The sequence below is a fragment of the Saccostrea cucullata genome, unplaced genomic scaffold, assembly GCF_032062105.1.
Source record: "Saccostrea cucullata isolate Sc308-1 unplaced genomic scaffold, CSIRO_AGI_Scuc_v1 ctg3239, whole genome shotgun sequence".
NCBI classification, from domain to species: domain Eukaryota; kingdom Metazoa; phylum Mollusca; class Bivalvia; order Ostreida; family Ostreidae; genus Saccostrea; species Saccostrea cuccullata.
The window spans coordinates 95,624-109,220 of record NW_026940492.1 but is presented as its reverse complement, the minus strand read 5'-3'; positions in this window follow the sequence as shown (position 1 = coordinate 109,220).

Genomic DNA, 13,597 nt, shown 5'->3' with positions numbered 1-13,597 from the left:
TGTGTTCGCTAAATGCCGCTGACTCTACCAGAAGGTCTGTGTTTTTGAGAAATGTCGCTTAATGCTGCTGACTCTACAAGAAGGTCCATGTTGGACAAATGCCGCTAAATGCCACTGACTTTACCAGAAGGTCTCTCTTAGATTAATGCCGCTGACTCTACCAAAAAGTCTGTCTTTGAGAACTAAATGCCGCTGACTCTACCAGAAGGTCTGTCTTGGAGAAATGCCGCTAAATGTTGCTGACTCTACCAGAGGGTCTGTCTTGGAGAAATGTCTATAAATGCTGCTGACTCTACTAGAAGGTCTGTGTTGGTCAAATGCCGCTAAATGCCGCTGACTCTACCAGAAGGTCTGTGTTGGACAAATGCCGCTAAATGCTGCTGACTCTACCAGAAGGTCTGTCTTGGAGAAATGCTGCTGACTTTACCAGAAGTTCTTTCTTGGATTAATGCCGCTGACTCGATCAAAAGATCTGTCTTGGACAAATGCCGCTAAGTACTGCTGACTCTAGCAGAAAGTCTGTCCTGGTATGTCAATGTTGGCTATGATTTTCGTGACTTCTTTCTGGAAGGAATAGCCACAAAATAAGCAAGTAAAGTACTTTTATTTACAACGTTAATAAGTATTTCATACAGTTTTTGACTATCGATTTAACCTGTGTACGTGGAGAATGCAGGACAAATGCGCCCATCTTCTTTATGGGATTTACAACATGAGTTGTATCCTTAACCTTACCTGCACAACTTTTTGAATAACAATTTTTACTTTGTATTGTCTAAAGTCGTTTTCATTGTTGGAGCATCTTGAAACGTTCTTAAAATAATTTTTTACGTATTTCTCGAAATAAGTAACTCTCCCGTTTTAATCAGCGAGTCTTAAATCAATAGATTCAAGGTTTTCGTCTCTAGATTCAAAAAATGAACCTTTATGATTGATAAAGCTGTCTTGATATTTCGTTTTATTATCACTACTATTCTAAAGGCACTCTCTTTGAATAATAATCTTTAAAAAATGGTTTCTTTATCTGTAAATGGTGTCCCATATGATACCATTTGAAATTATTTTCAGAAATGCATTTCTTGGACCAATTCTGTTGCTGTTTTTCTCAATTAATATTTGAATAAATACTATTTTAGCAACAACATATATCATAAAAAAGAACTCACATAGTTGGAATAAAGTATCCATAAAATTATGTTAAAATTGCATTCAAGCAAAATTGATTCATAAAATAAGCTAGGAACCCTCGTTTCAAAACTGTAATTTTCAAATCCAGCCTCAGGACATTGTTACTAAACCTGAACCTAACTCATCTAAAAAGGTGTATTTCCGATCAAAGCAAAGCAGTTTTTTCAAACTTGTACATTATTTTTAAATACAATGACTACTCCCTCGATGTTAAATATCCATCGGTTTAGCAAATACTGTAAACCAACTTTTATTCGCGACGACTTTATTTCGCGATTTACTAGGGATAAACTAGTTCGCGTCGATTAATTTTCGCGATCAAGCCTTTTTTGACCTGTTTATATAGACATTATGGACTGGTTCACGGCGAGAAATATTCGCGATAACAATGCCCTCGCGAACTTCGCGAAAATTTCTCGCACGCGAATAAAAGTTGGTTTACAGTAGGTTGGCTTGAATCCATATGGCTTGTACCATAGGTATATATAATAACTATAATTTATACTTACTTTGTAAAAAAGTATTACGATTTTTAACAGGTTAATTGTAATAATGCGCATTGATTTGATTTCGTGCTTTTTTGCTTGTAATAAATTATCTACTTTCATTTTTAAAAATCTAAGTTTATAGCAATGTTTCTTGTTATTTATCCGACTTAATTTTTATCAAAAGTTGATTTCAATTTATATATTATAGTATTAAATATTATTTAATTATACATGTCCTGTTTGATTTGAAGCATGTACGAAAACTCTGGTACAAATTTAGAAGCCGAGGGTGGTAGGGGTCTTTTATTACCTTTACCTTGTTAATTTATTCCATTATGAACAGTTTTAAAATGTGTTTCAAGTTTGTTTAAAAAAATTACCTTCCATTGTTAGAGAAAAAAGTATGCTTGATTATAGCTCTGACCGCCAACCATTAAGAAAGTTTTTAAAAAGGTTTTCTACTTTCACAATCTTATCGATCCAGAAACAAAAATAAACATTTTTAATCTTTGTCTTACTTTAGAAGTACAGTTATTCTAATAAAATAATTTTAATTCATTCAAAGATCAGACCGAAGTAGACAATTTCGAAGTTTACAGTATGGATTCAGAAATCTTAAACATAAGACCAGAGAAAATAACTTAACACCTGAAAATGCTAAGCCGATCGTCATGGAATTAAAGACAGAGTTGGAAAATCTGCTGAGGGTGTGATTGTTGTAACAATTTTTTATAGTTAAAATATATTTTATTCGTATATAGAAATGGATTGAACAATTACAGAAAAATAAATAGCCATAGATAAAAATAAAGAATGACAGACATAAACTTATGTATTTTTAAAATCTTTCAAACTGCTTTGTATCAGTGGCCTAAAATTTAATTCTTAGTCGTAAGATTTTTTGCTAAAAGGACCACATATCTGTAACATAATAAAAAGGAGAGTAATCTTACATTTAGTTTTTTCGACAATATTTGACAGGAGGATGGAAGTAAGGAAAGTGGGAAGAGAATTTTTGATTTTGAATTGTTTGATAAAGAGAAACATCAGAGCAAGTTGATTCAAAGGATAAACAGGTAACCAAAATGAATTTTATCAATCTGAATACGTCTAAATTTTGTTTATTCCAAATCTGTTATAGATACATTAATTATATAAAGAACTACATGAAAATGCACGTTTACATGTAATACAATGATTTAATTAATTTTTGAAAAAAATCAAGCAACGAAGAAAATTTCACAATTTTACTTTTCAGCCTTGAAAGTGAACTTGGTCAGTTGAAGAAAGTTGAAAAAGAAGATAAAAAATACATCGACACCGTAGTTTCGCAACTGAAACAGAAGGATAGAGATATGTCCGATTTAAAGGAGAAAATAAAACAGTATGGTAGTTTTTCAAGGATAAAAATATTTTAATATGAATATACGATTTTCGACGATTTTTTCACTTTTAATTGGACATATGTTTTTTACGTTTAAGCTCACCTGAGCCGAAGGCTCAAGTGAGCTTTTCTGATCACATTTTGTCCGGCGTCCGTCTGTCTGTCCGTCCGTCTTTCCGTCTGTCTGTCCGTAAACTTTTCACATTTTTGACTTCTTCTCAAGAACCGCTGGGCCAATTTCAACCAAACTTGCCTCAAAGCATCCTTGGGTGTAGGGGATTCAATTTTGTTCAAATGAAGGGCCACGCCCTCATTCAAGGGGAGATAATTGAGAATTAGTGAAAATTGGGTGGTATGTTTTAAAAATCTTCTTCTCAAGAACCACTGTGCCAGGAAAGATGAAACTTATGGGGAAACATCCTCAGGTAGTGTAGATTCAAATTTGTTCAAATCATGTCCCCCGGGGGTAGGGCGGGGCCACAATGGCCGACCAAAGCTTTACATAGAAATATATATAGGAAAATTCTTAAAAAATCTTCTCAAGAATGACAAAGCCATCATTCATCAAATTTATATGGAAGCATGCTCAGGTAGTGTAGATTCAAGTTTGTTCAAATCATGACCCCCTGGGGTAGGGCGATGCCAAAATGGCCGACCCAATTTTTACATAGAAATATATAGGAAAATTCTTTAAAAATCTTCTTCTCAAGAATGACAAAGCCATAATTCATCAAATTTATATGGAAGCATGTTCAGGTAGTGTAGATTCAAATTTGTTCAAATCATGACCCCCTGGGGTAGGGCGATGCCAAAATGGCCGACCCAATTTTTACATAGAAATATATATAGGAAAATTCTTAAAAAATCCTCTTCTCAAGAATGACAAAGCCATAATTCATCAAATTTATATGGAAGCATACTCTAGTAGCGTAGATTCAAGTTTGTTCAAATCATGACCCCTGGGGGTAGGGCGGGGGCCAAAATGGCCGACCAAAGTTTTAAATAGAAATATATATAGGAAAATTCTTAAAAAATCTTCTTCTCAAGAATGACAAAGCCATAATTCATCAAATTTATATGGAAGCATACTCTAGTGGTGTAGATTCAAGTTTGTTCAAATCATGACCCCTGAGGGTAGGGCGGGGCCAAAATGGCCGACCAAAGCTTTACATAGAAATATATATAGGAAAATTGTTAAAAAATCTTCTCAAGAATGACAAAGCCATAATTCATCAAATTTATATGGAAGCATACTCTGGTACTGTAGATTCAAGTTTGTTCAAATCATGACCCCTGGGGGTAGGGCGGGGCCAAAATGACCGACAAAGTTTTACATAGAAATATATAGGCAAATTCTAAAAAAAATCTTCTCAAGAATGACAAAGCCATAATTCATCATATTTATATGGAAGCATGTTCAGGTAGTGTAGATTCAAGTTTGTTCAAATCATGACCCACGGGGTAGGGGGGGGGGGGGGCAAAATGGCCGATGTTTTACATAGAAATATATAGGAAAATTCTTTAAAAATCTTCTACTCAAGAATGACAAATCCATAATTCATCATATTTATATGGGAGCATGCTCAGGTAGTGTAGATTCAGGTTTGTTCAAATCATGACCCGGGGGGTAGGGCGGGGCCAAAATGGCCGACCAAAGTTTTACATAGAAATATATAGGAAATTTCTTTAAAAATCATTTTCTAAAAAATAGCAAATCTATGATTGGCCATGGAATTACTTTACAATAAAAGGCCATTTTCTACATTTTCCTACCCTTAGTGCTCAGGTGAGCGGTCTCACCCATTTAAGAAGATAGGCGAATAAGGCGGGCATAATGCCAATAGTGCGACAGATAAGAATTGATAATTTTAATCTCAATTGAATCCAAATTTTACTTGATATTTCTTCTAATATTAAAGTATATTTTACGTAAAATCTCTACAATTTACAAAAATCTCACAAAGACTACAAATATTTGCCTATGAAAAAGCTTACACACACTAAAAAGAACAAAAACGATCATTTTCTCATACTTAAACAAAATTTTTCAATGTGGGTGGGTCTTCTCTCCATTTTTTTGAAAGCTGGTCCTAAAAGTGTGCAATAAAATACACATTTTTTGGTTTTCAAAAATATGGAGCGAATACCCACTATACCTTAAAAGTACACTTTTATGACACATTAGCATCTTTCCGAGAATTACTTCCATTAAGTCGCGGGTCATACCACAAACATGATTTAAATGCCTAAAATCACCATGAGCGGTGTAGCATAGTGGTTAACGCATTAATCTTAAAGCAGTATGCTATTGATACGTCAGAATTTTATTGCTAGGGTTCGAATCCCACGAATTCCATCAAATAATTTTATGAAAGAATTTTTTTAACGAGATTTTTTTCTCTCTCAGAAAAGTTTTTTCTCATAATTTCAAAAATTGCAATAATTAGACGTTAATTTAAATAATCAATTCACATATATATTTGAAATGATTTCTTAATATGTGCCGCTATAGGCATTCTGCCCGCCTTGTTCGCCCATCTTCTTTAGGAAATAATATAATTTAGGTTTATCCAATAAAAGATAATGAAAAATTAAATGTTTTAACTTAAAAAAGAAAATCTTCACAATTTACTCTTCAGACTTGAAAGTGATTACAAGAAAATTGAAAAAGAAGATAAGGACTACATCAACTCCTTGCTTTCGCAACTCAGTCAGAGGGATGGAGTTATTTCTGATTTAAAGGGTGAAGAGAAAAGGTATAAAAGATTTTTAAGGGTTGAGGACCTTTTTAATACCCATTTTAAGTATTTAATGTATTTTTATCGGTAATTGTTTGAATTTGTTACCCTTTCTAATATTTTCTAGAACAGCAAGAATATTTTAACCAAACTGATTTTTTAAAAATAAAAATAGAGGTTTACTTATGTTGAGAAAAAGGTAAATATTCCCTCTTCATGAAAATTAAGGAGTTATATTAAAATGTTTTTGCCTATATCTGTAAAAGGGCACAAAGAGGATCAAAGTTTAATAAAACTGCAATCAAGACTATCTTAAGAAAAATATTCAAAAGAGTGATAGGCTTAATTTTTTAAATCTAAAATTTTCAAAGGAAGACACAAAATATTCCCTGAAAATAAAATTGTAAACATTAAATGTTGATCAAAACTCGATTAAACCAGGAAACAAAAAAGCAGATTTTTTCAGTGAGCAAACAAGTATATAATTATGATCTAATATATGCACCAGCACCTTAGATCTAAAGCGAATAACCCTATCGAATGATTGCACAAAGGCGATCCTCTTTAAGAATAAGGGTAAAACTGCAAATTTTGTAAATGCAATATTAAGTTATCGTCAAAGATTATGTTGTGTGATCTCTAGTTTATGTTGGAAAGAAACCAGAAGAAGTCTGAATAAATGTACAAAGTTTATTAATTTACACTACAACATTCCAGAACACATCTATTAATATATACAATAAAATGTACCACAAAATGCACGTTACTTTGGCATCAGTAAGGGCAGACCATTAATTCCTATAGCTAACAACCAGTTCAAGACAGCAGTCCAGTCACAGGAGCCGGAAGAAAGGTACAGCTCAATTGTACCAGTCAACTCGGTGTAACTAGTGAGTCTTGAGACTAGCCCTACTTCCAGTGGATCTCAACTTGATATAGTCCGAAAAATCTGACGTTTTTCTGGCTTTTTTACGATTTTGATATTTTACATGCCAGGAAAACGTCAGAACCGGCGCCATTACGAAAACTGGGAAATCGCCGCCTCCAACCGAAACTTGTAAACCGAATTAAATGCTGAATTCACATTTTATCAATAGTACTACACCTTTAGTACTCACCAACATCGTTATTTGTACTGTTTATGAAATAATATAATCCGATGAACACATTTTATCTGACTGTTAGATTTGTTTTCATTTCGTGCATTTAAAATCGTGCAAGTTCTGAATCGGAATGTGGAGTGGTAATTTCTATTCATCGATATTGGTGAGTTCTAGGAGCATTGTGCCATTGATAAATTGTAATTTCGGCATCTAATTCGGTTCCCAAGTATAGAAAATCAAATTTGAGTGGAGAATTCCAGGTTTTCGTCATGGCGCCGGTTCTGACGTTTTCCTGGCATGTAAAATATCAAAATCGTAAAAAAAAAGCCAGAAAAACGTCAGCTTTTTCGGACTTAACTTGATAGGACACAGACTACCAATTATTTTGCTATACATTCCTTTATAACATAAAAAATATTTTAAAAAATAACACCGGCTCAACTTACCTGAAACTTGGCACAGAGTTAGACCATTTCAAGTCCAAAAATTTACCAAGTTCTCAGGAACATTCATAGTCTGCAAGTCCTTTTATGGCATCGCAAATAACCCCTATCCTGCTAATTTCACTTTTTCTTCGAGGAAAGGATAAATATATGTCTCTTTACACCCTTCCTACTACGCACTTAAAAGCAAAATTTCCCATTATTATCATTTTTATAATTTTTTTCAGACCCTCTCCTTTTTACTCTCCTCTAGTATTCAATTCTACTCCTTAACCACCCCAAAGAGTTTTTAAGAAAAAAAACTTTATTTTTAAAATGGGACTACTCGAGTGGTCAATGAAAAAGGGGTAAAATTAGTAGTCTGTAACCAACTCCGTGTAGCAGCTGTGAAAGGCTGTGAGAAACCAGTTCCGGGCTACAAGAGCCGGAAAAGAACCATGGAAGAATGTTGATGCCTTATTAACTCGGTGTAACTTTCTATAAAGTATTAGCATATTAAGAAATCGTCGTGTTGCGTTGGATTTCTACACGAGGAAGTCACTAGGGCCGGAAAATAAGATATTACTGTCAAAATAAAACAGAATTTTTGGGGAAAATTCAATTAATTGTTACAGCATTCGTAAAATTTATTAAATGGTGGCCAAAAGTCAGTTGAGTAGATATAAATGTAAATACTTATGTACATTATAGATATGATACAGTGCCCCAAAAATGATGTCAAATTATGTATGATAAACCAGAAATATATATAAGGCTAACATTATAACATCTATAGGTAAAGTTACAAGCTTAATTGTATTTTACAAGTCTGTAGTGAGATAAGAAGTAGTGTGATCAGCCTATGAATCTACAGTACATACTAAGGAACGCTGAGCATCTCGTAACACAAATACTGGAGTTCTAATATATCTACAATAGGCATCGGAGGCCCATCTTCCTTATGTTTTAATAATATGTTCCTCCACATGGACAGAAGCTGCAGTCGTAGCCGCACCGATTCGGAAAGAATGTCCATTATACACATCCGCATCACAACCAATACAAGTTAACATATGCTTAAAAGCTCAAATAAATTCAACTCTTGTCAAAGGAGCACCATTTTGATTTACAAACAATGGATTTTGTGGAGAACATGACAATTTGTACCTTGCCTTTAAATATTTACATCATACAGCGAAAGGAAAAATAATATTGTCTGTAGAAAACAGTTTAATGATGACTCCTTTCCTGAATGGGTCAGTTTTAGAAATTTTGAGTTGTAAATGTACATTATCCTCAAAGATAGATAAATCACTTATACAAAGATGTATAGAAGGATCAAATACTTTTTTACATGTAATTATAAATTCTCCTCATCTCAAAAAGCCAAAAAAAATGCAACGTTTGACAGTACATACAGTTTCTAACATCAAATTGTAAACATTGTCTATATTTCTTAAATAAAGACAAGCCCTTTTCAAAATGTCGAACGTGATTGTATACCTTAAACTGCGAGATGGTGATTGTACACGTTTAAAACCATTCATAATAGCCTTATGTCTACATAAATGAGTATTGTCAGGATATGCAATGTTATTTTGCAAACACATAAATACAACTTGATATTTGAGTAGCTTATCTGAAGTTTGCTAACACAGTATGCTACGAATGAAATTAAGTAGTCTTCAGATACAGGAACCTCAGAAATACATGCATTTGTAATAATATTTTACAACAAAAGGAATTTTACATATACATGAAGGCTGTTTGGTATGTGACCTAGTGCTTGGAGCCACTGCATTGGTCCATAACATGTTCACGGTGTCGTTCAGATCCATAACACTTCCCTCGAATGAGGAATACTGCATGGTTGATCATGTGCTTGAGGAGCGAGGCTGCGAAATTTGGAAATCTGCAAACGTGATGGAGCATTGTTCGACCTGGTACATGTACGGAAGCATGAAGTTATACTTTGCTGCTATTAGAGTAAGGCGTCTCATCAGGGGCATAATATGATAGGATTAAGATCTACCCTTGTTAAGAATAGCAATTGTTGCTATATTGTCACACATAAAAATTATCCTTTGTTTTTTCCACATTTCTCCCCATAGAATTGAAGCAACAACAATAGCGTATAGTTCATAGAAGGCTATGGATACGCCATCTTCGCCTTGCATCCAGGTTTTTAATAAAGGTACTAATTCATCTGACCAAGATGAAGAAAACCATAGTCTTCTGAAGTATCCACCATACTCAGTATCCTACGGTAGCGGAAGCATCTGTTAACAGATAAAGTTCTTCTGATGTGATCTACGACACATTAGAAGACAAATTAATGCCATTCCAACCATTTAGAAATGTTAGCCACATCCTTATGTCTTCCCTGCAAGCTGCATTAACTGTGATGTAATAGTGCAGTTCTTTGACTGTTGTAGACAGTCGGATGAGACACAAAGGATTTTCCCGGTGGTATAACTCTGCTTGCAAAATTAAGGTGGCCTAATATCTGTAAGAGTTCCCTTTTTGTGCAGCTTTTCCGTGAATAAAAAGAGGTAAGAAACTCCTTAATTCTGGGCAGCTTGTCACCTGGTAATCTTGCTTCCATAGCTTTAGAATCTAGTTTTATACCTAGGTATTCTAAACAAGTTGTGGGGCCTTCAGTTTTATGCAGCGCCATGGGTATGTTGAGTGATGTAAATATATGAAACAAAAGTTATATTAGTATCTTTGTCTTCCTCTGGACGTTCAAAAGTGATGAAATCGTCTAACAAGTGGAGTATATGCTTTACACCATAGTAATTGGTGGCAATCCAACATACTGCTTGGGATAGATTGTCAAAGATTTTAGGGCTAGAACGACATCAAAAAGATAATTTGTTGTAATAATAATAGTTTGACCACTGAGAGGGTAAAATTGGTACCAATTTAAAAGCGTCTGATATATCGGTTTTGCACATGGTTGTTCCCTTCCCCAGACTTTGAATTGTTTTGATGGCATCATCTATCTTCATATACGATAGGGAGCATTTTTCTTTGTTGATCAGAGAGTTAACACTTGCATGTTAACTGTCATGTGGTGAAGATAAGTCAACTACTAGTATTAACCGAGGTTTTTTAGAGTACTTTCCCATTGTAATACCGATTGGACTCACTCTATAGTTGGGAAACGGAGGTTCTTCGAAAGGTCCAGTCAAGATACCTTTCTCAAGTTCACTTTTCACAAGTTTATCTACAAATTCAGGTTGCTTTCTTGCTGAAAATAAGTTTTTACATTCTAGTGTTTCTATTCTGGTGCTTGAAATCATAGTATCAAGGCTTACAATGAATCCTTCGCACAAATATTGGACAAATTTTTTATCCGGATGATTACAGAGTTCTGATCTTAAGTTATTCACATTTATAGGCGTTGAGACTTCAGAAGAAGTTCTTTCACAGTTCACTAGTCACTTTGTACTCGGTATGGATGCCATGGAACTTCTTTGGCTTCTCTTACACAGGGAGGCTCCGTGGTCGTTTTCGTGACACACTGTACATATGTGCTCAAACAGACAGTTCGTTTTCCTACATCTATCATCATTGAAATTGTTGCACACCTCCTTGTTGTTCACCATGGTTCGTGTTCGACCGTATTTGTCAGTTGTTTGGTTTTTGTTGGTTGGATAACTTCGCATGGACTGGCCAATTACCAGAATGATGTTCTTTTGTACTTTCGGACAGAACGCTGAGAGGCGCATGCTTGATGAACAAGTTGAGCATTTGTTTGCAGTAGCATTACCCGCTACCATCATGAGAAGGCCAAAATATTTCACCGACAAGTCAATTTTAACATTATCCCTGAGGGCAGTTGCATCTCTTGATGAAAATTGGCAATGGTAGTCGTAAGATTTACCACCACAGACGTTGTGTATTCTACTCTGATAGCTTCATATCTATCCAACTCTACCGTCTCCCTGGTAATCGTTTCACATAACTCTCTTACATCTACCGAGCTGTAATAAATTCAGCGATAGAGAGTTGCTTATGTAGTTTGTGGTCTTATTGTTTCATCAGGTTGAAGGTGATGCTGTTGGGTTTGTCTGAATCATACTTGGGGATAAGCAATTCGGCCATGTTAACGTCTTTCCCCTCCCAAATTTTTTTTTTGTTAACTTTTCAGTGACTACGTCTATGTGTGAGAAAGAGTCTGACGGGACGCCAAATTCACTTCTATGTTATGTGTAACCACCTGTAGTTGGGCCCTACATGGCCAGTTGTTGACGAATCGCCGCCACTGCTGTGTCCAATGAGTGGTCATCTGTTTTGCTGTTCTTCTTTTCGGCCACCAAACTCATGAAGCCCGAGTACTGTCTGTTGCATGCTCTGCATGGTGTTCAGCATGCTGCAGACTATGTCTCTGCTCGAGGAGGCCGCCATATTGGATAAATTGGCTCTCGATCCCGATGCAACATTGGTTGATGCGCTAGATCTCGATCCTTCTCCCGATGGTGTTTCGCTTGAAATTGTTGCTCAGGTCGTTTCAATTCTGTTATTATTCTCTGGAGTTGGTTCCGTACTCGGAGGCACAATCACGGCATTTGCAACGTCCTCTTCCCTCGATTCAACGCTCATCCGGTCATCTGCGTTCGCAGGGGGTATTTCTCGATTCTCCAGATATAGTTTCTTCATTACGACTTTCCCAATGTTGGCAGGGACACGAATACCCAGCTTAGCCAGTTCCTCGATATATTTTGGGTTGTCCAATTGTTTGTGTTGCTCTCATCCCAGCGATTAGATGGGGAGGACGTCTACGACTTCGAGCGCGGTCAGTCATGATTTGAAACTTGATCCTCAGCGCCCGAAATGTACGAGTACAGTGTCCACAATCTTATTGATTTGTAACTGTTTCACGATCACAAATTCACAAAACACAAAACACGACATTTTGGTAGCGTATGTTGATTATTTGGTATAATAATTGAAAGTCCGTGAATCGGGCCAAATAAATTACGATACAATTTTCTTTACAAACTTGGCGCACTGCTTGTAGCTGAATCCCCACTATAAAAAACAACCAATCGAATTGTAGCAACATAATTTTAGAAACAATAATGACGGATAGGTCAAATCCGAACAAACCCGTCTACCTGGCTTATGATACCATAAGTCTCCATTCATAAAACTAGAGTCTGAGCACAGCTGTCAAATGTCTGAGCAGGTAATATCATTCCTATGTAAAAAATTTAAGTACAAATACTGAATGAAATATTGTCAATCAGTATTCGTGTATATGTACGAGGAAGTTCGCCCATATAAGGATTTTATTTTCTGTTATGCGAGGGAACGTAATAAACAGTTCCGCACACTTTCTAATCTAACATGGCTTTAGCACAAATTATGGTAACGTTCTTCTTGTAATAAACTTAACCTAACCGAGTTTCAGTACGATGAATTAACCCTTTTATGTATTAAAGGACTCATATCAAAGGTACATGTTCTTTAAAACAATCATCTTAAGTTTTCACAGTTGATTTTCTAAAGGGGCGTTTAAAGGTGCTTAGACACAGATTGGAAGTTAATATTTTTTTCAGATTTTATGTATTTATGACGACTTATATATTGCATTATCATTTCACGACAAAATATGATAAAAGCCTTATACAGAAAATTTGAGAAAATATTAACTTCAAATCTGTGTCTATGCACCTTTAACGCCTTAAATATATATAAAGAAAACCATCAATAATTGGTATGATGTTACATCTGTTTGATTCTACTACAGGTGTTTACAAATTTATCGATGTTTCTTTGATACTATTTATAATTTTATAAATAGTATCAAAGAAAGCTCGATAAATGTATTATTTATTCCTTAGGGCGTTGAAGTTGCCTTTACTACATCGACTTTTTAGGTCACCTGAGTAAACTCACAATGGCTTCTCTTGGACTTTGAAGAACATTTAAAATAAGTTATTTTGTCTCATTTTTATTCATTTATGATTTACAAGTCTACCTGATCTTTAATACAATGAAATTACTTCTTTATTATGTAAAATTTTATGTAAATTTATGTAATTTTTATTTATACACAACTATGTTACTTAACTGTTGACGTAATCAGGAGACATGTGCCTGGGATGTTTATAAACAAAACCACGTGATCGATGGAACCAATCAGAAGTGTGGAAAGGGACGCTGTCTCTGTCTTTTGTAATCGAAGTGTTTAGTATTGTACCTTTAAATTGGTCATTATTTTGCCTTTAATCCCAAGATTCTTCCTACTTTCGTTTTCCCAATA